This window comes from Schistocerca gregaria, chromosome 3, assembly GCF_023897955.1.
Source record: "Schistocerca gregaria isolate iqSchGreg1 chromosome 3, iqSchGreg1.2, whole genome shotgun sequence".
Classification (NCBI taxonomy): domain Eukaryota; kingdom Metazoa; phylum Arthropoda; class Insecta; order Orthoptera; family Acrididae; genus Schistocerca; species Schistocerca gregaria.
This window is the reverse complement of record NC_064922.1, coordinates 867,100,068-867,127,615: the sequence shown is the minus strand read 5'-3', so window position 1 is coordinate 867,127,615 and position 27,548 is coordinate 867,100,068. Positions and strand designations below refer to the sequence as shown.

At 45.2% G+C, this 27,548-nt stretch overlaps 1 pseudogene; it reads left to right on the top strand.

The window, feature by feature from the left end:
• The first annotated feature begins 13,306 nt into the window (after positions 1 to 13,306).
• LOC126356515 (5S ribosomal RNA) lies at positions 13,307 to 13,424 on the top strand (annotated as a pseudogene).
• The last annotated feature ends 14,124 nt before the right edge of the window (positions 13,425 to 27,548 follow it).

Genomic DNA, 27,548 nt, shown 5'->3' with positions numbered 1-27,548 from the left:
ATGAGTGTTACAATAGGACACCCACCACAGTGCCGAGTATTATAGTAAAAGAAAAATGTGAGTGCGTTGCAGTGATAAAAGTCGCGTGTATTTTCTTTTTCAGGAAGAGACTGATTTTAAAGAAAAAAAAAATAACTATTTTGTAACCATTGAAAAATTTATATTTCCATGTAAATGTATGTAAATAATTTGTGAATGTCTTCTGTACTAGGTTTTCTATGTGTATATGAGTATGGTTATTTTGTGTATGTAGTAATAAGGAATTTCCTAAGAAGAAGCAACTTAAGTTGAAAGAGGTATACTAAAGTAATCCATCGCTTGTTTGTTCTTTTAGAAATTTAATTTTGTTCGAAAATAGATTTTCACGAAAATTAAAAAGGGGGTGATGAAGCAAAGCAAGCGCTGTATCATGTATAAGATACAGAGGCGAGCGAGTGCACGGGACTTACCCTAGTTCACTGCTAGTAGCGTCACGTCATCGTAACGCGCCTGCATATAGTATTGCACCACATTTAACATAAAAGTAAAAATTAAGATTTGTGTGTAAAACTTTGTTAAAGTATAGTTCTATGTAACAATGTTTCAGGTAACAAATCTTAATGTTATAAAATTAGTAGTTTACGTAAAATTCACGTTTTGAAAGAAAAATAGGAGGCGCTAAATAATGACGCTAGGAAGCCAAAATTTGGTGAGAAGGTGCAGTAAGAAGTCATTAATGAGTGGTGCTGGTTTCCAAAACCATAAAACTAAAATTGACTCCAGAATCCGCGTTTTTCGGAAAAATCAGAGGCGCGAAATAATAGAGCTACAATATTGAAAATTGGTAGGATGCTTCAGTTCACCCTAATAATAATAATGGAAATACCACAATCAGTTACCTCTTCTAGTTTTTTAGTAATTTAGTAAAAACTACTTTTGTGAGTAAAATGTACATAAGCATTATAGATTAAGTACTTTAAATTTTAATGATAAAACAAATTCTTTAAGACCAATGATCAGATAGGACAATTAACAAAGCTACACCAAGTTTTAGTCTTGTAGCATAATTAACAGCTGATACAAGTCTTGATAAAGCTATGGTTCAGAGGTAACAATCTACCGTTAGTTCCATTGTAAAAATTCTAGAGAGTAAAGTTTTAATTTTAGCGGGCTGAGATTTTCTACGTGCTTCTGTACTGCTCAGATGTATGTATACAAAAATTGAGAAGTTTGTAAAGCTATTATTAAATGTGATATTTAAGATTATGTGCCTGAGATAGCGATCATTTGGAGGCTGCAGGCATCTGCATAGGAACGGAAAGAACAGATGCTCTCTTGGCGGTACGCGCCGGAGCTATATAAAAAGAGCGGCAGAGGCAGTAGTAAGCTCACTCCGCATTAGACCAACGCCTAGTCCACGCGAGCTTAACGTCCGATCGCGCCTCGCCTCGGGTGACGTCATAGCGGGCTGTGACATGCGCGTACTTAGCAATGTAAACGGACATTGAAAATCGCGAGGACTGTATACCGTCCTGGATCGTTTAGACTTCGGTAACAAACTGTTATTGTGCCGTCCGTGTGAAGTATAATTCCGCGTGGCAAGTGGTGACTAACTCCACTTTTAAGGCGAGCATTAATCTTTTTTTTTTTTTTTTTAACATTATTGCGAACTATTAATAGAGCACCGTTAGTTAGAGTAATGAACTATTCGGGAGGAACTTGCTGTAGAAGTCGCCTCTGAACTATTAAACGATTGGCTGAATTAACAATATTTAATGTCTTTAGCATTTTCAGAAGTTTCGAGTAATTTGTGTGAGCCTTTAAGATAATAAAATCTTGTTTGGAACTTTAAATTTTATTGAAGCAGCCCTAATCCCGTGAAGAACTATGGATATTTTTCGTTTAGCTGGGCTGTACAGGAATGTGGCCGTGCAGACTGGGAACTAAGGTCAGTAAGTTTCCCTTCGCTTTCTGACTGGCCACCAAATTAGTTGCCAGGCTCGCGTGATTTAAGGTGGCAATGTTCAACTTTCATTCAACATTAAACAACGACTTCTTCGCCGTCCCACATATGTTGCATCGGCAATAGTCTGTTACGTGAAATGAACATTCAAACAACTCATTCGACAACTTCTTCGCCGCCCCACAGCCACTCAAGAAATGTTCAAAATAAACCATTAACTTTTACCATGAACACCGAATGCAAAACGGTGCGCCACAGTGATCACAAAGGTTCGCATTATCAAGATCGAAGGCGAACTACTTGGGACTTACAAAGCGTGCACGGCGTTCAGATAGATATCCCCTCGTAAAGAAGCATATGGAATCATACTGGTGTAGTGGGGTGATGAGAACTGAGGCACGCAAGCAAGTCCCAAACAGTCTGTCATTGAGGTTATCGAGGAACTGGCTATCCTTAAAGGAGGGATAGTCTGTTCTAAAGGAGTACGATTTTAATGCACATACCAAGAATCAAGCAAAAGCAAGTTTTTTCAGCACCTACTGGCCAAAAGCAGTGCTCATACAGTATCTGTAGTTCTCTTACGCCCATTTTCCCAGTATTCCTTGCTGTGACGCAAATACTCCCTACTGTCTTTGCAAGATTTGTCACATGAGAAAGAATCGGGTAGGGTGAGGAGAGCGGGACGGTAGGAGATAGGAAGGGACAGAGAACCTCCAACTTCTCGCAGCACAATAAACAACTTTCCAGCCAATTTACCATCCAGATTAACAGCCGGCATAGTTGAATACGAGGTACTGATGTTAGATGACCTTGATACAACTCTCTTGATACCTCTAATTTCGAAGGTTCCTTTCATATGCATTTCCTCTTCAAATCCAGACTGGTAGGAGTTGAAAACAAATTACTTACTGGACAATGGGATACGTTTGCTTATCTCACCTACAAATTTTCGGGTCGATTCCGCAGTTCTCCGTACATCACCAATCTGACGCTTTGTTTGAAATTTCGTTATCTTACGTCTTCCAATTCTGCAGCACTATGTGAAGTTGTGCTACCATCCACTGATTCCGATGTACTCACTGTAATCTATGTCGCGCACAGTTTGATGTGCATAACATAGTATTTCAATATTATGTGTATTCTCTAAATTGTACCTAGCTTCCTTGAAACGCACAACCACCAGTTTTTGTAACAAGTGCGCCTTGTCCTCCCTCATATTGCTGCTGACTCATTCGAAATCTGTTCGTAATTGTAATTTTATTATGCTGCGGATAACCTTAAGGCCCCCGGAGTAGACAACATTCCATTGGAACTACTGACGGCCTCGGGAGAGCCAGTCCTTACAAAACTCTACCGTCTGGTGAGCAAGATGTATGAGATAGGCGAAATACCCTCAGAATTCAAGAAGAATATAATAATTCCAATCCCAAAGAAAGCAGGTGTTGACAGGTGTGAAAATTACCGAACTATCAGTTTAATAAGTTACACGAATTCTTTACAGACGAATGGAAAAACTAGTAGAAGCCGACCTCGGGGAAGATCAGTTTGGCTTCCGTAGAAATGTTGGAACACGTGAGGCAATACTGACCCTACGACTTATCTTAGAAGAAAGATTAAGGAAGGCAAACCTACGTTTCTAGGATTTGTAGACTTAGAGAAAGCTTTTGACAATGTTGACTGGAATACTCTCTTTCAGATTCTGAAGGTGGCAGGGGTAAAATACAGGGAGCGAAAGGCTATTTACAATTTGTACAGAAACCAGATGGCAGTTATAAGAGTCGAGGGGCATGAAAGGGAAGCAGTGGTTGGCAAGGGAGTGAGACAGGGTTTTAGTCTCTCCCCAATGTTATTCAATCTGTATATTGAGCAAGCAGTAAAGGAAACATAAGAAAAATTTGGAGTAGGTATTAAAATTCATGGAGAAGAAATAAAAACTTTGAGGTTCGCCGATGACATCGTAATTCTTTCAGGGACAGCAAAGGACTTGGAAGAGCAGTTGAACGGAATGGATAGTGTCTTGAAGGGAGGATATAAAATGAACATCAACAAAAGCAAAACGAGGATAATGGAATGTAGTCTACTTAAGTCGGGTGATGCTGAAGGGATTAGATTAGGAAATGAGCCACTTAAAGTAGTAACGGAGTTTTGCTATTTGAGGAGCAAAATAACTGATGATGGTCGAAGTAGAGAGGATATAAAATGTAGACTGGCAATGACAAGGAAAGCGTTTCTGAAAAAGAGAAATTTGTTAACATGGAGTATAGATTTAAGTGTCAGGAAGTCATTTCTGAAAGTATTTGTATGGAGTGTAGCCATGTACGGAAGTGAAACATGGACGATAAATAGTTTGGACAAGAAGAGAATAGGAGCTTTCGAAATGTGGTGCTACAGAAGAATGCTGAAGATTAAATGGATAGATCACATAACTAATGAGGAAGTATTGAATAGGATTGGGGAGAAGAGAAGTTTGTACCACAACTTGACCAGAAGAAGTGATCGGTTGGTAGGACATGTTCTGAGGCATCAAGGGATCACCAATTTAGTATTGGAGGGCAGCGTGGAGGGTAAGAATCGTAGAGGGAGACCAAGAGATGAATACAGTAAGCAGATTCAGAAGGACGTAGGTTGCAGTAGGTACTGGGAGATGAAGAAGCTTGCACAGGATAGAGTAGCATGGAGAGCTGCATCAAACCAGTCTCAGGACTGAAAACCACAACAACAACAACAACAACAACCTTCCATGTACGTAATTATGTTTAGTAACCGCTCCTTGGACAACGATTATCCTTTACTACTTTTCACTGCAGACGGGATTTGTGGCTCCCTGTTGTAGTATCATTGCCACAGATACTACTACAACGCGACGCCAACACAAGGTTGGCAGCCCGTCGTCTGCCGAGCACAGCGCACTCTAGCGGGCTCTGCAGCTCGACGGAACTGGAGTGTGCCTCGTTCACGTCTTAGCTAGATTTCAACCTAGGCAGACGCACTTTCATAATCGGCCCTCAGCCAGTTCCGTTTGCATTGATTCTCTGAGGAGGGCCCATCAGGTTTAGTCCCTGAGAATGTATTGTGTTAGTTATAGCCGTAGCTGCAGTCCTGCGAACTACTGAAGATAAGTAATTTCATTGTACTATGTGTTTTTTGAATAATAATCCTTCTCTCTAACAGTGTGCCGTACCGCATATTATTGCAATCTGGACTCCTTCATCTCTTATCAACTCGGCCTCTTACTTATTTGCATTTAGTAACGAGCTGAAAACACCAACGTGTTTTGTGCCTCTAAACAGTGAGACACAAACCTGTCCTACAAGGATGATGACCTACGTTGCTCGACACCTTTTTCAATATCACTTTCACTTGTTCAGCACGTATCGTCATCACTGAACTCATGTACGTTTTCGGCACACTCCAGCCCATACGACTCCATACATTCCACTGGTCATCTTGCAGAAACGCTAATGTCTCATCTACCACTTCTTTATTACTCTGCAAAATTACTTGGGTTCCTCTCTGACAAAATGTCAACTTCGGCAACGTTGTAGATACAACGCAATGTTTGCTTTATTTATCTTTGCCATTGCTCTGCCGAAGGACCACTCGTGTACCCTTGATGACTGCAAGACACAAAGCTTTACGCCTCGCCTGCATCTCTCAACACCGACATTGGACTATTGAAGGCTGGAACATGGTGGCTGGTCGGACGAGTCTCGTTTCAAATTGTATCGAGTGGATGGTCGTGTACGGATATGGAGACAGCCTCATGATTACATGGACCCTGCATGTCAGCAGGAGACTATTGAAGTTGGTGGAAGGTCTATAATGGTGTGGGATGCGTGAAGTTGGACCCCTGATACGTCCACATGCGACTCTGATGGGTGACACGTAAGGAAGCATCCTGTCTGATCGCCTACATTCATTCATGTCCATTGTGCATTCCGACGAACATGGCCAATTCCATCAGGAAAATGTGAGACCCCACACGCCCAGAATTGCTATAGGGTGGCTCCAGGAACACTTCTGAGTTTAAACACTTCCGCTGGCCAGTAAACTCCCCAGATATAAACATTACTGAGCATATATGGGACAGCTTGCAACGTGCTGTTCAGAAGAGACCACCCCCTGATACTCTTACAGATTTATGGACAACCCTGCAGGATTCACGGTATCAGTTCCCTCCAGCACTACTTCAGACATTAGTCGAGTCCATACCACGTCGTGTTGCGGCAATTCTGCGTGCTCCCAGGGGCCCTACACTATATTAGGCAGGTGTGCCAACGTCTCTGGCTCTTCAGTGTATAAACCAGTCAGTAACATAAAAAAAGTAACAATAACAGAACCTTTATACCAAGAAAAGAAGCGAATATACTGTTAAAGCAGAATATCCCCCTCCCCATTTGTTATAAAAAAAATTGTCAAACAGTAAACTGCCACTAGAAGATCCAAGGTGAAAGTACATTGACAGCTCAAGTCGAAACCGGTTAAAAGAAACACCTTCAAATAAAATATGAATCCCTAATGGTTAAGAGAAAGCTGGTACAGTACAGTTACATAAATCTAAAACTCTAATAAGCAAGATGTTGTGAGGGAAAGGGTAAAATTTTGAATGAGAATACAGGGCGTAAAATACTCAAGGAAACTAAAGTTGATCGTTCCAACAGACGACCTGAATTACTGTGCTTTGGCCAATTCCCCGCGCCATGAGACAAGTTAACAAACAATAAGACCGCACTTAACATCAACAGCTCCCTGCGCCCGTGAGACATAGAGAAGTCGGCCGCGAAGCAGAGGCAAGTTAATGCTGTTAGCAAAAGGCACTAAGTAAGTGAGGGCCAAAGAACCGGTTTAATAATTATAAATGAAGCCCTTACAAGAACATACCATAGAGTAACAACGTCTCTTTAACTCTCGAATCAAAGATCTCTATTCAAGAAAAGAACATGAGAATTAAAGGTAGCCTGAAACTTCAATCAACTGCCGACTCACCGTGAGAATCAGAGGCTCAGCGACAAATACAGCCGACGGCTGTCAGGCCACCAAGCCGTTTTCTGGCGTATATTACAATAAGGGAAGAAAGAATGTGCTTTCCTCTACAGAACTGGAATCACACAGGTTCTCATATCCATTACCAGTTCACGCAACACCTTAAGCAAGGAAATCTGTAATACAATTTGAATATGTATGAGATGAACAAGGTTTAAATCCATCCCCCCACAAATAAAAAAAGACAACTGCTAAAATAAGTAGCAGTAGAAAAAAGAAATTGTAAATATAACTGACTTTAGACTCGAGTGTTCAGGTGGCTAATTAAACATTTAAAAAAATGATTCAAATGGCTCTGAGCACTATGGGACTTAACTTCAAAGGTCATCAGTCCCCTAGAACTTAGAACTACTTAAACCTAACTAACCTAAGGACAGCACACACACATCCCTGCCCGAGGCAGGATTCGAACCTGCGCCCGTAGCGGTCACGCAGTTCCAGACTGTAACGCCTAGAACTGCAAACATTTCAGTTCAATCAGAATTTCACGTAGCCATCCATAAGAAAACTCTGACTAGTTACACCACAAAATTGTTTAAAGAATACTAAAGGACTAAACCGCAATTAAAAACACTCTTTTTAAAAAACGGTGGCCACCAACATTGAAATAAAACAGTGCAAGTCCGCAGCTCGTGGTCGTGCGGTAGCGTTCTCGCTTCCCACGCCCGGGTTCCCGGGTTCGATTCCCTGCGGGGTCAGGGATTTTCTCTGCCTCGTGATCACTGGGTGTTGTGTGCTGTCCTTAGGCTAGTTAGGTTTAAGTAGGTCTAAATTCTAGGGGACTGATGACCATAGATGTTAAGTCCCACAGTGCTCAGAGCCATTTGAACCAAAACAGGGCAACCCTAGGAGTTGAAAACTTGTATCATGTCGCAGTTACATGAAGTGAAAAGGGGAACTGGCAACCGAGAGGACTGAAGAACTGCACCAAAACAATCTCAGGGGTGACACTGTAACAGTATAACGCCTGAAAATTGTTTCTCAGTACACAGTTGCTATTCTGTTATACAATCACGCTGGTGTTCGTTTTCTTTTGCTTGCTGGATGCGGAACGTGTAACGCAACTTACAGAAATAATATCAAGTCGGAATTTCAAATAAATCGGAATTATTTAGAATATATATCTTAAATGATTGTCTCAGTGCTGTCATATTTTCCAGGAGACGGTCGCAGGAGCTCTTTGGCAGAGTAATCTCGTCAGTTGAGATGAATTTCAGCTGCATGTAGCTACGAACACCGTGGGCGCGTTGTTCAGAGGAGCAAGCAACTGTAGACGGTGTGCGTGGGACGGCAGCGTGCCTGTGTGCACAGGTATTCGATACGCAGCCGGGATGTCCGGTTCAATGAGTGGCCTTCCCACCAAGTCTTCAGCCGCGTGGGAGGTTCTCTGACAACGAGCCCGTGCCGGGGTCTTTCCCACTTGGTTCTGTTCAAAAATTTAGCGCAGGGAGCTTATCTCTTTTCTAGAGTTCGTCCCTTGGCAGTGGGTCCACCGTTTTCTTTATTCGGCAGATTTATTTCTCTTTTTTACTTTTTGCCCTTTCTCTTGCCCGACTTGTCAGAGCGTTGAGCGTTGAGCTAGCCGAGTTTCAGGCGTCATAGCGTGTGAAAAGCACGTTGGGGAGTCTTTCCGAACGTCTAGGATAACACAGTCTGAGCGTGCCTTTGAACGCCGACCAACGACGTGGGAGAACGCCACCTACGTCATATGCACGTCATCTCTCTTCAGTGCAGAGTCGCGAGACGCCATATTGGCTTTTACTTAAAGCCCATATCTGTATATACCGTTTCTAAGCATCAGCAATTTCAGAATCTCCCGAAAACCCTTCGCTAACTTTCGGATTTGTTGTAATAAAATGACAGAAGACTTCATATTTGTGGTTTGTATAATGAAAGTATACCGTTTCAAGGCAACGGCACACTGAACCTCTCTAAGAAATGATATGTTATCGGTACAATTTGTAATAATGAAGTATCTGTTACTAGCAAATTTACGATTACAGCTTTCAGCTGACGACGGTATGAGGCAAAGTACGGTGATATAACGCGTGTGGTCGTTATAGCACAATGGATTCATCAAGTGTTGATCCCCGCCTCTTCCAGACTTGGAACCCAAATATTCTCTGCTCATCGGAATGTTCTTCTCGGAAAAACTGTACGTCGATAGTCTTGCTTCTACCTCCTCCTCGCGACGCCGGTTTCCTGCTATTGTCGGTGGTAATAATGTTACATAAAATTTAAAAAATTGAAAATAAATAAATAAATAAATAAATAATGTTCATTGTACGTCTACTACACTTTCCCTACCGCTTCCTTGGTTCCTGGAGGGTGAGAACGGGACATGGTGGCCAGACCTCGGGTCGCGACCCGTACTGACTTTGCCCCCACCCCTCCCTCTGGGACCGGAAAGGTCCCTTAAGAATAAAAAAGTTGTAAAAAAGTGCGTAAAGTAGCGAATTGTAAGGTATCGGCTGATGTGTTGCTTGTTCGCGCCCCACTAGATTAGAAACCCTTATTACTCGTCTTCGTTGTGATAGTTTCTTTTTACTTTAATAAAAGTATATTCTTTAATATTCTATGTTATATAAATGTAAGTGTGCTCTTTCTGAGAAGCGAGTTTGTTCTATTGGCTTAATTTGCAAGACAGCTTACACTGCTTACTGCACCTTCTTGTTGTAAGTTTTGTATTTCACATGTTGTAAAGATTCTGCTTCTGAATAGGAACAGTAATCAAGTAACAAAGACCTTAGGATTTTACCGAAAAGTGAGAATGACGAAGTAAAGAGCGTTTTAGTAGTATTACTACGCCCGCCTCTTCCTAAACAGTGTGATGTGCGAGCCAGATACATCCGACACGTGCCGCTGGAGAGCCCTGCAATCGGTTAAACCACATCGTGAACAATACCGGATTAGAAAGTCGTAACTCTCTGGAGCACTCAGCAGTACGCTGCAATCGGCACGCTCAACGTTGACGTTCGAAAGCACGGTCCGTGTGCCGATGGCTTAAGGAAGGAAAGGTGTGTCCGCCGTCTGTCTGTGAATCTGAGAAGCTTCGTTCTGTGCGTTATCGCATTTTAAATGTGCGTATATCCTGTATTACAAGTTGTAGATTGAGGGCCAGTAAAGTATTCACCTAAAGGAACGTGGAAAACCGCCTAAAACCACACTCATGCCTCAAGCAAACGACCGTTAATCCGTTCAAAAGTGTGTGAATACCTAAGGGACCAAACTGCTGAGGTCATCGGTCCCTAAACTTAGACACTACTTAAATTATGCTAAGAACAACACACACACACACACACACACACACACACACACACACCACACACACACACACGCCTGAGGGAGGATTCGAACCTCCGGCGGGAGCGGCCGCGCAGTCCGTGACATGACGCCTCAAACCGCGCGGCTGTCGCACAGATTGTAGCCAGGTCTGGTTCGTCTCGATATAGCACTATATAGCGGGCGAGCGCTGTGGCTTGACCGTGGCCAGGTAATCTCAATTATGTGATATGCTTACGAGAGGCAAGCCTACGTTTATACCGGTTATACGTTTACAGAAGGGTCTTGACATTGTTGAATTGAATACATTTGTGAAATTCTGAAGGTTGTTGGGATAAAATTTAGGGAGTGACTTACAGATACCGGAGTGCAGCTATGGAAATCGGACAGGAAAGGAAAGGAGTGGTTGAGAAGGGAGTGGGACCAGGTTCTAGTGTATTCCTGCTTTTATTCTATCTCTACCTAGAGCAAGCAGAAAAAAAACAAAGAGAAATCTGAAAAAAACCGATTGCGATTTCGGGGAAAAAAATAACAGCTTTGAGAACTGACGATGGTATCAGAGTCGGCAAAGGATTTAGAATGTCAACTGAACGGAACGGATAGCGTCTTTGAAAGACGTTACACGAGGTGCGTTAAATAAGTAATGCAACCTTTTTTTCTTGGTCAGTTCCGATTGAAAAAAGGTGCAATTCGTTTTGAGAGTTCTGTTGAACATTCCCTCGTTAGCCCCTATAGTTCTGTGAAGTCCCGGTAGATAGCTGCCCTATACCAAGCCTTCAAAATGGCGTCTATTGTGGAGGTGTGTTCCAAGCAGAAGGCTCTCGCTGAGTTTCTTTTGTCGGAAAACTAGAGCATCGCAAACGTTCATAGGCGCTTGTAGCACGTCTACGGAGATTTTGCCGTGAATAAAAGCACAGTAAGTCGCAGGGCGAGGCGTCTGTTCAAAAATGGTTCTGATGGCTCTGAGCACTATGGGACTCAACATCTGAGGTCACCTGACCCCTAGACTTAGAACTACTTAAACCTAACTAACCTAAGGACATCACACACATCCATGCCCGAGGCAGGATTCGAACCAGCAACCGTAGCAACACCGCGGTTCTGGACTGAAGCGCCTAGAACCGCTAGGTCACAACGGCCAGCTCGAGGCGTCTGTCCTCATCACAACAAGGTAACCTAAACCTGTCTGATCTTCCGTGTGCCTGCCAGTCACACACTGATATGGGTCCTGCAGAAATCTGTCAGAAAATCCAAAGAGATTCTGGTCATAAAAAAGCATGCCAGTGGCAAGACACAATCAATACCTTCACTGTGCGATAACAACGGTGAAGTCACTGATTACAGTGCCACTAAAGCACAGTTATTAAACACCGTTTTCCGAATCTCCTTCACCAAAGAAGACGAAGTAAATATTCCTGAATTCCAATCAAGAACAACTGCCAAGATGAAAAACTTAGAAGTACATATCCTCGGTGTAACAAAGCAGCTTAAATCACTTAATAAAGGCAAGGCCTCCGATCCAGATTGCATACCAGTCAGGTTCCTCTCAGACTATGCTGATAAAATAGCTCATATTTAGCAATTATATACAACCAATCGCTCACAGAATGATACGTGCCTAAAGACTGGAAGATTGCTCAAGTCACTCCAATACTCAAAAAGGGAAGTAGGAGTAATCCGCTGAATTACAGGCCTATATCACTAACCTCGATTTGCAGTAGGGTTTTAGAACATTTACTGTATTCGAACATTATAAATCACCTCGAAGAAAACGATTTATTGGCATATAGTCAGCACAGATTCAGACCATATTGTTCATGTGAAAACAACTAGCTCTTTATACTCACGAAGTGATAAGTACTATCGACAGGGAATGTCTAGTTGATACCATAGTTTTAGGTTTCCAGAAGGCTTTCGACACCGTTCCTCACAAGCGTCTTCTAATCAAATTGCGTGCCTACAGAGTATCGCCACAGTTGTGCGACTGGATTCGTGATTTCCTGTCACAAAGGTCACAGTTCGTAGTAATAGGCGGAAAGTCATCGAGTAAAACAGAAGTAATATCCGGCGTTCCCCAAGGAAGTGTTATAGCCCCTCTATTGTTCCTGATCTACATTAATGACATAGGAGAGAATCTGAGTAGCCGTCTTAGATTGTTTGCAGATGATGCTGTCATTTAGCGTCTTGTAAAGTCATCAGATGATCAAAACGACTTGCAAAATGATTTAGATAAGGTATCTGTATGGTGCGAAAAGTGGCAATTGACCCTGAATAAAGAAAAGTGCGAAGTTATTCACATGAGTACTAAAAGAAATCAGTTAAACTTCGATTAGGCAACAAGGCACACAAATCTGAGGGCTGTAAATTCAACTATATACTTAGGAATTACAATTACAAATAGGCTAAATTGGAACGATCACATAGATAATAATATGGGTAGAGCAAACCAAAGACTGCGATTCATTGGCAGAACACTTAGAAGGTGCAACCAGTCTACTAAAGAGACTGCTTACACCACGCTTGTCCGCTCTATTCTGGAGTATTGATGTGCGGTTTGGGATCCGTATCAGGTGGGACTGACGGATGACATCGAAAAAGTACAAAGAAGGGCAGCTCGTTTTATATTATCGTGAAATAGCCGAATTGGTTCACAGACATGATACGTGAATTGGAGTGGCAGTCATTAAAACAAAGGCGTTTTTCGTTGCGACGGGTCTTCTCATAAAATTTCAATCACCAGTTTTCTCCTCCGATTGCGAAAACATTCTGTTGGCACCCATCTACATAGGGAGAAATGATCATCACGATAAAATAAGAGAAATCAGGGCTCGTACGGAAAAGTTTAAGTGCTGGTTTTCCCACGGGCCCTTCGAGAGTGGAACGGTAGAGAGACAGCAAGAAGGTGGTTCACTTAGCCTTCTGCCAGGCACTTTATTGAGAATAGCAGAGTAATCACGTAGATGTAGATGTAGAACGTCCGAAGACTCGCATTGAAGGTCATCACCGGACCCGAAAAACAAGCCTCTCTCTTCTCAATTAGGCAACGGCCTTGCCGCAGTGGATACACCGGTTCCCGTCAGATCACCGAAGTTAAGCGCTGTCGGGCGTGGCCAGCACTTGGATGGGTGACCATCCGGGCCGCCATATGCTGTTGCCATTTTTCTGGGTGCACTCAGCCTCGTGATGCCAACTGAGGAGCTACTCGACCGAATAGTAGCGGCTCCGGTCAAAGACATCCATCATAACGACCGGGAGTGTGGTGTGCTGACCACACGCCCCTCCTATCCGCATCCTCAGCTGAGGATGGTCCCGATTGGCCACTTGTGGCCTGAAGGCGGAGTGCTCTCTCTGCTCAACTGGACGTCTCTCCTGGCAGTGCGGCCACACTCGGCCACCTGTTGGAGCACTCAGAGGTGAGTGCTCGCTGCGTTCCTAGCCGTCTAAGAGAAAACCATAGAGAGCTTGCGCGTTTCGAGTCTAATCGTGACAATGTTTTGACGAATATCGCCACAGGCGGTGAAACATGGTCTCCTCGCCTCCACCGGAAACAAAGTGGCAATCCATGTAGATGCGGCACACCACCTCTCCTTCGAAGAAAATGTTCAAAGCCGTACCCTCAGCCTTTCAAGTCTTCTGGGTCTCTAAAGGGAATATTCTGTTCAGTGTCCTCCGAAGTGTGTTGTGCTAACGTCAGGAAATTGGAGAAACGACTTAAGTGTGTTCGTCGCAAAAAAGAGAGAGAGAGAGAGAGAGAGAGCAGCTCACACAACTTCATCGGACTGTTCTTTCTCATCTGCCCTACGGTAAGGATCTGGCACCTTCCGACTTCCATCTGTTTGGCCCAGTGAAGGATGCATTCTGTAGGGAGCAGAGCACGGATAACGGGAACGTTACTGTTGCAGCAAGACGACCGGTAGAGGTGTTCCATGCGAGCATACAAGCCTTCCCAGAAAGGTAGCGTATTGCCATCACACTGATGGAGATTATGTTGAAAGATAGGATTTTGTAGCCAAAAGAATGGGGAGTAATATGGTGCATTGGAATACTGAATGAAACCAACCTGCTTACGTAAAAAAAAGTTGTTGCATTACCTATTAAACGCTCCTCGTAAAACTACACACATGAAAAAAAAGTTTTGCACCACCCTGGTTCCCAGAACTCCTGAGGACAGACGTTGATTGTGGATATCGTATCACAGACAAAGTCACTTTGACTATTCAGAGATGTCACTAAACCCGCCCAAGCCGTAAACAACCGTGCATGAGCAGCGCCTATAAGGGGGTCCGACAGCCGATCAGTTCCAGTCATAACACCAAGGAGGAGGTACACCGCTCGTGTTCTCTGTAGTTCAACTACGCCTAGACGGTCAATACCGCGGTTCGATAGCGTCCGCATTGTTACTTTGACGCAGAAAGGGCTCTCAACAAGGAAACTCTCCAGCCATCTCGGAGTGAACCAAAGCGATGTTATTCGGACATGGAGGAGACACAGAGAGACAGGAACTGTCGATGACACGCCTCGCTCAGGCCACCCAAGGGCTATTACTCAAGTAGATGGCCGGCCGGGGTGGCCATACGGTTCTAGGCGCTACAGTCTGGAACCGCGCGACCGCTACGGTCGCAGGTTCGAATCCTGCCTCGAGTATGGATGTGTGTGATGGCCTTAGCTTAGTTAGGTTTAAGTAGTTCTAAGTTATAGGGGACTGATGACCTCAGAAGTTAAGGCCCATAGTGCTCAGAGCCATTTGAATCATTTTTGCAGTAGATGACCACTCCCTACGGATTATGGCTCGGAGAAACCCTGACAACAACGCCACCATGTTGAATAATGCTTTTCGTGCAGCCACAGGATGTCGTGTTCCGACTCACACTGTGCGCAGTAGGCTGCATGATGCACAACTTCACTCCCGACGTACCTGGATAGGTCCGTCTTTGCAACGTCGGCACCATGCAGCGCGGTACAGATAGACCCAACAACATGCCGAATGGACCACACTGCATCGGCATCACGTTCTCTTCACCGATGAGTGTCGCATATGCTTTCAACCATACAATCGTCGGAGACGTGTTTGGAGGAAACCCGGTCAGGCCGGCCGCGGTGGTCTCGCGGTTCTACGCGCGCAGTCCGGAACCGTTCGACTGCTACGGTCGCAGGTTCGAATCCTGCCTCGGGCATGGATGTGTGTGATGTCCTTAGGTTAGTTAGGTTTAAGTAGTTCTAAGTTCTAGGGGACTGATGACCACAGCAGTTGAGCCCCATAGTGCTCAGAACCATTTGAACCATTCGAAACCCGATCAGGCTGAACGCCTTAGGTATACTGTCCAGCGAGTGAAGCAAGTTGGAGGTTCCGTGTTATTTTGGTGTGGTGCTATGTAGGGCCGGCGTACGCAGCTGGTGGTCATGGAAGTGCCGTAATGGCTGAACGATACGTCGATGCCATCCTCCGACCGGTGGAGCAACCATACCGGCAGCATATTGGCGCGACATTCGTCTTCATGGGCGACAATTCGGGCCTCCATCGTGCACATCTTGTGAATGACTTACTTCAGGATAACGAAGTTGCTCTACTAGAGTGGCCAGAACTTTGTCCAGGCGTGAACCCTATCGAACATGCCTGGGATTGATTGAAAATGGCTGTTTATACATGTCACCCACCAACCATTACGAGGGATCTACTCCGAATTGCCGTTGAGGAGTGGGACAATATGAACGAACAGTGCCCTGAAGAACTTGTGGATAGTATTCCACGACGAATACAGGCACGCATTAATGCAAGAGGACGTGCTGCTGGGTATTAGAGGTTAAGCTGTGTACAGCAATCTGGACCACCACATCTGAAGGTCTCGCTGTGTGGTAGTACAACATGCAATGTGTGGTTTTCATGAGCAATAGAAAGGTTCCAATTTTCTGTAGAGGCTTGCTTGGCTCTGAGGACTATAGCAGTTAACTTCTGAGATCATCAGTCCCCTAGAACTTAGAACTACTTAAACCTAACTAACCTAAGGACATCACACACATCCATTCCCGAGGCAGGATTCGAACCTGCGACCGTAGCGGTCGCGCGGTCCCAGACTGTAGCGCCTAGAACCGCTCGGCCACCTCGGCCGGCCTGCTGTAGAGGTTGCGGAAGTCTCAGAACCGAGGTGATGCAAAACTTTTCTTGATGTGTGTATTTCCTGATTTACGTCTCAGACCACGCGATACATCTTCGCATATGCGGTAGTTGAAACTTTATAACTCCCCTAGTAGAGGCTTAACATGCAACGTATTTGGTGCGCGTTTTACGATAGTATTTTAAGAACGTGAAGTCGGATCGCTGTCCCGCACATTCTGTGGTGTTCGGATACAGCAGTACACTAAATGCCGTGCTGACATACGCGCATTCCAGCACGGCCCCTTCGTGTTGTCGGCCCGCACTGTGCAGCTGCGGCCAGCAACACAGGCGCGGCAGGGTTTCTTTCCTCGCTGCGCTCGGCTTTCACGCAGGCCCCGGAGCAGCTCGTGCGTCAAACTGGCGCCTTGCTGCAGGCGCTGCAGGGGGCAGCGGCAGAGCTCCGGCCCCTTGGCATGCACAGCAGAGGCGGACGTGAGTCGCCTGCCGCCGGCAATTCCATTTTGCTCCTAACAACGTATCCGATACGGAAACCGAGCACTCAGAGCTGTCACGGAAACGTACTGAAGCCACGTGCAGCAGGCAACAGTGGCAGCGACGACTTTAAGCTATTGCTGTAAAGGCCGAGCCTCCACTCTGCAATAGGATGCGATGTCTCGCCATCTGGCAAGGGCGAAACGTTGTTTTCGTCCGTCCTCGGAAATTCTATGGTGTCCGGCGAAGTCTCAATCTCGGACGCAGTCAGAATCCGTACATCATTAAGCCGTTCTCTCAGTGGACGCGAAAACGCACTTGGACGAGAAACTAATGACTTTTCAGCGTGGAATTCCACTTTCCACTACACTGCCGAGCCTGAAATAAAGAATCGACCGTGTCTTGTGGAGAGGAAAGTGGCCAGTGAGACGCGAATATCGTTTGACGTTACATACAGAACATAGGCGCCACCATATTGTATAGTATGAGTATAAACTATTTCAAACCATCGCCAAACTGAAATAATAATTAAATGGACACCCTACCTGTAATCAAGGGTGGATATACTTTATTGGGGACATGTTGAAAAAGTGTTCCCCGACCAGGAGTTGAACCCGTGATGTCCTGGTTACATGGCGGACGCTGTATCCATCTTTCCTTTCCGCGAATAATTGTGATCCGATGACAATACATCGTTCTCATGAATGGCTACAAATGGTCTCAAAGTAGCCGAACATAGCCATTTCCGGACAATGATCGGTTTATTAGAATTATATTAATACCTTCAGCTGCTAACGGGTGTTGATATATATCAACGGGGACAGGTGAAAATGTGTGCCCCGACCGGGACTCGAACCCGGGATCTCCTGCTTACATGACAGACGCTCTCTCCATCTTTTTTCTTTGCGTTGTTGAAGGAAATTTGCTCCGCTGCTCTGCGAGAGAAGGAAAATGTTAACACGAAAATGGGAAAGAAAAAATTCCTTCTGCATTGGTGAGCATCTGAATAGTATCTTAAAATTCCGACAAGAACTAAAGTCCCAGGAGGCAAATAGGATTCATACATACAGGTAACTGGCAACCTCTGCTATCCAAAATATTGTATTTGAAGCATTTAACCGTTAATTATGATTTTCAGCATATTTCCAAATATCCTCCTGTAGTCACAATGTTGGCTTATTTTGAAGTGCTCAATTTCTATGTAAGAATAATAGTATAGGAAAGTAGCATGCCTATTCTGCATAATAAACGATGCTGTGTGGCCCATGATCCACGTTGCAGCGTTGTTTTTTGCTCGTGGATATCTCAGTTTTTGTGGCTGAATGATCTCTAAAAGGTCTACACCACTGGGCGTCGTACGGTCTATCACCGACAATCGTTGACGGAGAAATGTTGTAATTTCTTCTGCATGTCCGTACGTGAAACTATGAATAAGCGTATAGACTCTTCCGCATGCGTCACAGTTGGGCGTTGGAGAAGGCCTACTTTATGTAGCTTTTCATTCGTTGCTACTTTATCGTTGACTGTGAGATACCAGTCGGCTATGACGCGTGATGGTAACATGTCGCTGTGCACATTCCGCCATACTATACTCCAATCTGTATGTGGATGTTTTTCTTCGAGACGATTCCTGTGGTTTGTTGTCATGAGAAGGTAATAAAGCTTCCTGTTCATCAGGCTTCCGTTATCGCCTATGTTGTGTCAAATGTAGCTCATTTCCATGTAGTGCAGTAGCACATGTCGGTAAGAAAGTGGAATGCCTGCGATATTAACGGGTGGGTCGAAGCTATGAGGCTTCCACCGCTGAATGAGGTTTCTAATGATACTGGTCCTCCGGGTACGAAACTCCTTCCTGATGCGATTTAGGAGTAGGGTGACACATTTTTTGTGTACTTTAATGAGGTTAAGGCCACCTTTGGACGAAGGTAAGGTTCAAGTATCGAAATGAACTTTGAAAATATGCCCCCTAAAAAGAAACCAACATAAAGCTTGTTGTATACTCTTGGCTAGATGGTCGGAGATTGGAAGAATTTGCGCCAAATAATTCATCTTGCTCGTAATGGCGATCTCGATGGTCTTAACTTTCTGTAGTATGTTCAAGTCACAGCCTGAGTGAAGTATCAAAGCAGCACGTAATTTATTAAGCATGTGTGACCAGTTCTTCTTCAGGAATTTGTCTGGTTTGGCCTCAAAGGTAACACCAAGGGTTGTGTGATAATCCTTTACCTCGCACCAGGTAACATGGGATATGTCTCCGATACCGCCACCGATCTGCAAAGCTGTGGTTTTAGTTCTATTGACTATCGCTGCTGAAAGAAACGTGAATGTTTGTAGAAGAGTTTCTGCTGACAGAAGTTGTTGCGATGATTACACAGTTACGCATATATCGTCAACATGCGCAATGCATGGGATAGTGACAGACTCGACGCTAAGCCCGATCCCGCTATGCGCTAAGTTGTTCAGTGGCGGCTCTACTGCAATGGCGTACAAAATCATTGACAGAGGACATCCTTGGCGGATGGACTGCTCAATGGAAACTTCTTTTGTAAAATCGCCATTAATGAGAATCCGCGAAGAGGCGTTTGTAGTAAGTTTGGAAATTAATTCTATGAGATGAGGTCCAAATCCTAGTTTGTTCATGCTTTTAAAGAGGAAATCATGACGTATACGGTTATAAGCCTTCTCAAAATCGAGAAAGATCAGAGTGCCCTGTCCTTTGGTTTCAGCATATGAACAGATGATGTCCCTCAAATCGCAGGCAGCTGAGATTACACTTCGGCCTTACACTGCACTGTACTGGTAACTGCCTAAAACCTTGTATATAACGGTTTGCATCCTTAGCTTAATCGATCTGGTGATGATTTTGAAATCAGCATTCAGGAGTGTGATGGGTCGCATGTTTGCGACCTTCCTGCTGTTCCCTTTTTTTCGGTAAGGGCAGGATGATACCTTCCGTAAATGCCTTGGGTATGACTTCCAGGTGCCAGAGTTCATTCGCTATCTCGAGTAGTGTCGGACTGAGGAGGTTCCAGTATCGCTGGTAAAACTCAGCGCTGAGACCATCGGGTCCCGGTGATTTCCCTTTCTTTGCACCGTGGACCGCCAGTCGGATTTCGTCCTCTGTGAAAACAGATTCCAGCTTTGCATTATCCTGTTGTGACAAGCTACAGCTCAAGGTCCTAAGAAAATCGTCGCACGAGTGTCCATCAACGGATTGCTTCTTGTAAAGTTGACTATAATAGTCGTAGACGTGCGAGATGATGTCACGTTGCTTCGTGATGGCATTCTCAGCGCCATCAACGACGGCTTCAATCAACATGGCTTTACGCCGTTTCGTTGTTTTCAGGATGTGGTACAGAGAGGCCCTTTTTTCTGCGGCAACGTCCTTGGGGTGGACTCGCACGATGATGCCTTGCATTCGTTGGCGTTGTATCGCCGTGATTTTCGCTTTATATCGTTTAATCTTTACGTCGATGTCTCGAGAAGGATTGTTAGTGCGACTTTACAGTTCTCTCAAACAGCGATAATAAAATTCAATAGTCTGTTTCTGCCAAAAGCTTTTTTGTCGGGCGTAGCTCATGAGGGTGAGGCGTAATTTGGGCTTAGCACACTGAATCCACCACTGTAGAACGCTAGCGTAACGACGTCGGTACCGCTGGAGCTGTTGCCACGTTATGTTCACCTCCTCTTCAAGTTGAGCATCCTGCAGAAGCCTGACATTCAATTTCCAGTAGCCCTTCCCGCGGTACATTTGCTGGCGTTGTAGGTTAAGGTAACACTGATATGCACAATGGTCGGAGATGTTGACAGGAGCTATGTCACAGTTCACAGTGTGTTGCTGCTGGAGGGCATCAGACACATAGATCCTATCCAGCCGAGTGGCAGAATGACTGGTTACGAAGGTGTACGCTACCCGTTCACCGTGCAGTTGTTCCCATGCATCGTGAAGACGCATGCCATGAATTAAATGTTCAAGTTCGATACATCTGTTCGTGTTAGGAGTTTGGTCTCTGTCGTTAAGCACACAATTGAAGTCACCACCAAGGATGAGATGTTCACGATAAGCGCTAAGAAGAATGGGAACCTCGTTTTTATAAAATTTTGAACGATCTCTCTTATGAGTGCTACCTGAGGGGGCGTACACGTTAACACTCTGCACACCATTCACTCGAAGAGAAATGCCACGACCACTGGGCAGCCACTGCACATCCGTAAAGGGTATACCGTCGCGCAGAAGGATGGCAGTGCCTACAGCATCCTGCAGATTTATGTTATCAATAAGAACGTAACCGGGCACTTCTAAGGCTGTGACTGCCTCTTGTATGTGGGCAATGTCAACGCTGGCACCATACAAGAAATCAGTTAGCGAACGGAGTTTCACCGCACTTTGAATTCTATTGACATTAAGTGTGGTAATGTTGTAGGTTTGGCTGTCACACATGATGGTTCAGAGGACAATGAGCTCTGAGGTTTGGATCGTCCTTCTCGCCGGCTTTGAACCAAACTCGTTGGTAACGTTTGGAGTACGAAACGAAATGTCGAAACCAATAACGGGTCAGGGAGGGGAAGGTCGCAGCGCGATGGTCATGCGCGAGACCAGCTACTGCTGCATCTCCTCGTTCTGCTGCCACGACGGCTCATTGCTGTCGGGGTGCTGCGCGGTGCGCGCGCCGCCCTGCCCGCCTCCGCCGGCTGAGTCTGTCAACGTGGTCGCATCCGCCTGGCCACCACGCGGGGCTGCGACTGACGTCAGCGAGTTCCTGCGGAAGCGCTGCTGCAGCTGCTCGCTGCTCTGCTCGCTCTTCCTCTTAGCAGTTACGGTGCTCTGATCCCTCTCAGCGCTCAGAAGTGCCTTCAGGTGTTTAGTTTGTTCACGAATGCGTTCTTGCTTCGCGGTGTCCTCGCAGCGCACGGAGCAAGAAGATTGAGGTTCAGTCTCGCTGCCACTTTCTGACATGTGTACGGGTCTCAAATCATCCGACTTTTCCTCTTTGCTGCTATTCCGTTTGCTTCTCCTTCGGCGGCCTTTCTTCGTGTCTGCTGCAGCCTCTACCGATAGGGGTGGTTCAGGCAAACTGATCTGCACCCGCTCCTGTATCTCACACGGCTTAGTTTCAGAGGTGGCTGGCGCATCGTTGGTATCCAGCGGTAACTGCCCCGGTGAGGATGACGGTGCCGAATCGACGTCCGTCCTACCGCGAATGTCTTTGGCACTGCATTCCACCTGAACTGGCATCTCCGCCTCGATAACATGTTCCGGCTGCCGGGGTGGTGGTACAGTCCCCGCGACTACCTCACTCAATAGTGAAACAAGCTTTTCACTACCGTCTGAAGGACGGTCCCGTGGAAGTTGAAATGGACGTCGACGTGTACAGTTCATCCGCAGATGTTCTGTTGAATGGCAGGTCGAACAGGTAGGGGGTTGTCCAATGTAAGTTACCTGTGCACGACAGCCGCCAATGGCAACATAAGAAGGTATATGCTTTTTTAAGTCGACACGTACACTTCGCACCCCGCTGTTAACTTGGTAGCGATATGCACTCGACCATTTTTCATTTGTAACTGACAAAACAGCGCCGTACAGTGACAGAGAACGTGCAATCAGATCATGGACACCCTAGCTGCAATCAGGCGTTGATATACTTCATTGGGGACATGTTGAAAATGTGTGCCCCGACCGGGACTCGAACCCGGGATCTCCTGCTTTCAACATGCCCCCAATGAAGTATATCAACGCCTGATTGCAGCTAGGGTGTCCATTTAATTATCATTTCATTCTAGCAAAGCTGCATGGTCATCAACGGTAACTGTTCTTTCGGGAACAGATACTACCGTCATACATACAGGGTGTTTCAAAGATGACCGGTATATTTGAAACGGCAATAAAAACTAAACGAGCAGCGATAGAAATACACCGTTTGTTGCAATATGCTTGAGACAACAGTACATTTTTAGGCGGACAAACTTTCGAAATTACACTAGTTACAATTTTCCACATCAGATGGCGCTGCAAGTGATGTGAAAGATATAGAAGACAACGCAGTCTGTGGGTGCGCCATTCTGTCCGTCGTCTTTCTGCTGTAAGCGTGTGCTGTTCACAACGTGCAAGTGTGCTGTGGACAACATGGTTTATTCCTTAGAACAGAGTATTTTTCTGGTGTTGGAATTCCACCGCCTAAAACACAGTGTTGTTGCAACAAGACGAAGTTTTCAACGGAGGTTTAATGTAACCAAAGGACCGAAAAGCGATACAATAAAGGATCTGTTTGAAAAATTTCAACGGACTGGGAACGTGCTGGAAAAGTAGGGCGACCGCGTACGGCAACCACAGAGGGCAACGCGCAGCTAGTGCAGCAGGTGATCCAACAGCGGCCTCGAATTTCCGTTCGCCGTGTTGCAGCTGCGGTCCAAATGACGCCAACGTCCACATATCGTCTCATGCGCCAGAGTTTACACCTCTATCCATACAAAATTCAAACGCAGCAACCCCTCAGCGCTGCTACCATTGCTGCACGAGAGAAATTCGCTAACGATATAGTGCACAGGGTTGATGACGGCGATATGCATGTGGGCAGCATTTGGTTTACTGCCAAAGCTTATTTTTACCTGGACGGCTTCGTCAATAAACAGAACTGGCGCATATGGGGAACCGAAAAGCCCCATGTTGCAGTCCCATCGTCCCTGCGTCCTCAAAAAGTACTCGTCTGGGCCGCCATTTCTTCCAAAGGAATCATTGGCCCATTTTTCAGATCCGAAACGATTACTGCATCACGCTATCTGGACATTCTTGGCGGTACAATCTACCTTAGACGACACTGCGAACACCTCGAGGTTTATGCAAGATGGTGCCCGGCCACATCGCACGGCCGACGTCTTTAATTTCCTGAATGAATATTTCGATGATCATGTGATTGCTTTGGGCTATCCGAAACATACAGGATTGGCCTGCCTATTCGCCAGACATGAACCCCTGTGACTTCTTTGTGTGGGGACACTTGAAAGACCAGGTGTACCGCCAGAATCCAGAAACAATTGAACAGCTGAAGCAGTACATCTCATCTGCATGTGAAGCCATTCCGCCAGACACGTTGTCAAAGGTTTCGGGTAATTTCATTCAGAAAGTACGCCACATTATTGCTACCCATGGTGGATATGTGGCAAATATCGTACTATAGAGTTTCCCAGACCGCAGCGCCATCTGTTGTTGACAATTGTAACTACTGTAATTTCGAAAGTTTATATTCCTGAAAATGTACTGTTGTCCCAAGCATATTGCAACAAACGGTGTATTTCTATCGCTGCTCGTTTAGTTTGTATTGCCGTTTCAAATATACCGGTCATTTTTGAAACACCCTGTAGTTACAATGTGGCTTCCCGGCCATTGACCTGTTTCTGCGAACGCACACACTATGCCCGAACTCGTACGGGACTTGGTAGATTCATCTGCCACGAGTAATGAGTGTGATGGGCAAGCATCTATTAGGCTCACTACGAACGGTGTGGACATGTTGAAAATGTGGGTCTCACGCGGAGCGTGCAAGGGATAAGTCTCTGGAGGCGCGTTATCCTCTGTGGCCTCGGTGGCTCAGACCACAGTCGTGTTCCGGCACTCGGCCAGAGGACATCGCGCGGTGACGGGCGGAACCGCGGGCCAGTGTTTACGTCGCGAGCAGTGCTGAGGTGGAGAGCTGAGCAGCGTGTGCGAGCGCTGTTAACGTTTGTTTCTGTATAACTGTTGTAACTAAGATGTCGACAATTAACGGAGCGAACAGCGTTCAGTGTGTTTTCGATCGCGCTGCCTTACGACCGACGGCGTTTGGAATTCATGAGTGTACCTTTGAGGATTTGAAATTGCCTGAAGATATAGTGGACACGTTCCAGTTGGACTTTGTGCAGTACTCGTTATTTATCAAATTTATTTCGAGTGACACTTACGAGAAATTCGTTGAGGGGCATCTTGGTGTGAGACCTTTCCGTCATAATGATGGCAGTATTAGTAACATCCAAATCGTGCCTTCGGGATACGGAGTGAGAACCGTCAGGGTATTAATGTGCCACCTGAGTGCCCTAATGATCTGATTGCACGTCATGAGTTATGGATTTCTAAAAGATTCCTTCTTATTCATTTAATAGAAGTATTACCTCAAACGTCGACGTTATTTATTATAAACAATGCATCTACTGTATTTCTTGTTGCAAAGACCAATGACTGGACTGCATTGTTGCCCCAGTTGCCAGAAATCTTAGCGTGATTCCCATTCTGTGTCTGAAAGTAAACACAAGTTACGCACTGGAAGTTTTTATTATTATGAGAATTTCTCTGGGTTTTATATACTGGCCCATGTTTATATCTCTGCGGCAAATATCTTTCTCAGTGGTGATGAGCAGCTTCGAAATAATATCCTTTTCCATTCGAATGAAATTACGGAACGAATTGTGATCTTAGTACCTATGTGGTGATGCATGTTATTTCAGAGTGTTGGTAGTCAAAGCACACCGAGAATATGTATAGTGCCCGAGCGGTTATAGGCGCTTCAGTCCGGAACCGCGCTGCTACTACGGTCGCAGGTTCGAATCCTGCCTCGGACATGGATGTGTGTGATGTCCTTAGGTTAGTTAGGTTTAAGTAGTTCTAAGTCTAGGGACTGATGACCTCAGATATTAAGTCCGATAGTCTTTAGAGGCATTTGTGCCATTTTTGAATTATGAATATTGTGGATTCACAGATTTATATTACACACTATACCGAACTATATCCAATTTAAGACGAAAATTCTAAGGAGTTAACAAATAACTTCCACTATAACGTATCTCAGATCGTTGGATAGCATTGTGTAGTGCTCCTCTACCAACAAATAGCTGTTCAAGTAGAGGCGTCTTCGCCATTTTCTCCGCTCTCCTTCGAGAATCGGTAACAGAGTTAACTACTTCAGGAGCATCGATTTTCGTAGAGAAACTGTGTCGTTTTCGAGCCAAACAAAGCCGAGGACAGCCGCTGGAGAGTGCTGGGAAATCGATTTACGTTGACCAGATCGTCTCGTGTGCCGAGGGCGCTGTGTCTTGTGAGGTCGGATGTCCCGTCCGCTTCCACGTCAACGTTAGCTGTGTCGTCCCGTGTGAGGACGCCATTAGCGTTGTTCGGCGAGCCACGTAACTTCTGTCACTTACTTCTCCGCAGGTTCACTTGGAAACGTTTATTGGCGGACCCGGATTAATACTCTTCGCTGCCACATGTGTGAAATCAGAATAAATAAAAGTCGCCATCTTCTATTTGGTCTGCGAGACACAGTTAAGGTCCTTGCTACTCTAAAGCTAGTAATTACAAACCGTGTAACCATCCAATCCCTTTAAGGAATATTCCAAATACGACCACTTGATTCCAAAACGTCACCGCTAATAGTCCGTACGGGTTGGTTATAATCTACATCTACATCCATACTCGGCAAGCCACCTGATGGCGTGTGGCGGAGGTTACCTTGAGTACCTCTATCGGTTCTCCCTTCTATTCCAGTCTCGTACTGTTCGTGGAAAGAAAGATTGTCGGTATGCCTCTGTATGGGCTCTAGTCTCTCTGATTTTATCCTCATGGTCTCTTCGCGAGATATACGTAGGAGGGAGCAATATACTGCTTGACTCCTCAGGGAAGGTATGTTCTCGAAACTTCAACATAAGCTCGTACCGAGCTACTGAGCGTCTCTCCTGCAGCGTCTTCCACTGGAGTTTATCTATCATCTCCGTAGCGCTTTCGCGATTACTGAATGATCCTGTAACGAAGCGCGCTGCTCTCCGTTGGATCTACTTTATCTCTTGTATCAACCCTATCTGGTACGGATCCCACACTGGTGAGCAATATTCAAGCAGTGGGCGAACAAGTGTACTGTAACCTACCTCCTTTGTTTTCGGATTGCATTTCCTTAGGATTCTTCCAATGAATCTCAGTCTGGCATCTGCTTTACCGACGATCAACTTTATATGATCATTCCATTTTAAATCACTCATAATGCCTACTCCCAGATAATTTATGGAATTAACTGCTTCCAGTTGCTGACCTGCTATATTGTAGCTAAACGATATGGGATCTTTCTTTCTATGTATTCGCAGCACATTACACTTGTCTACATTGAGATTGAATTGCTATTCCCTGCACCATGCGTCAGTTCGTTGCAGATCCTCCTGCATTTCAGAACAATTTTCCATTGTTACAACCTCTCCTTATACTACATCATCGTCCGCAAAAAGCCTCAGTGAACTTCTGATGTCATCCACAAGGTCATTTATTTATATTGTGAATAGTAACGGTCCTACGACACTCCCCTGCAGCACACCTGAAATCACTCTTATTTCGGAAGACTTCTCTCCATTGAGAATGACGAAATAAAGTGCAGCTACTCACAGAAGTCAAATGTGTGCTGTAATCATCGTACGGCTACGAAACTCGGTAGATATGCTAATGGTTAATGTGGAACCGTTTTACGATAGAAAAAATAGTTTCAACAATGCCCACGATGTGCAAATTTGGCGCTGTGAATACGAAAAAGATGTAGGGTTCAAAAACGGCTCTGAGAACTATGGGACTCAACTGCTGTGGTCATTAGTCCCCTAGAACTTAGAACTACTTAAACCTAACTAACCTAAGGAAATCACACACATCCATGCCCTAGGCAGGATTCGAACCTGCGACCGTAGCAGTCGCAC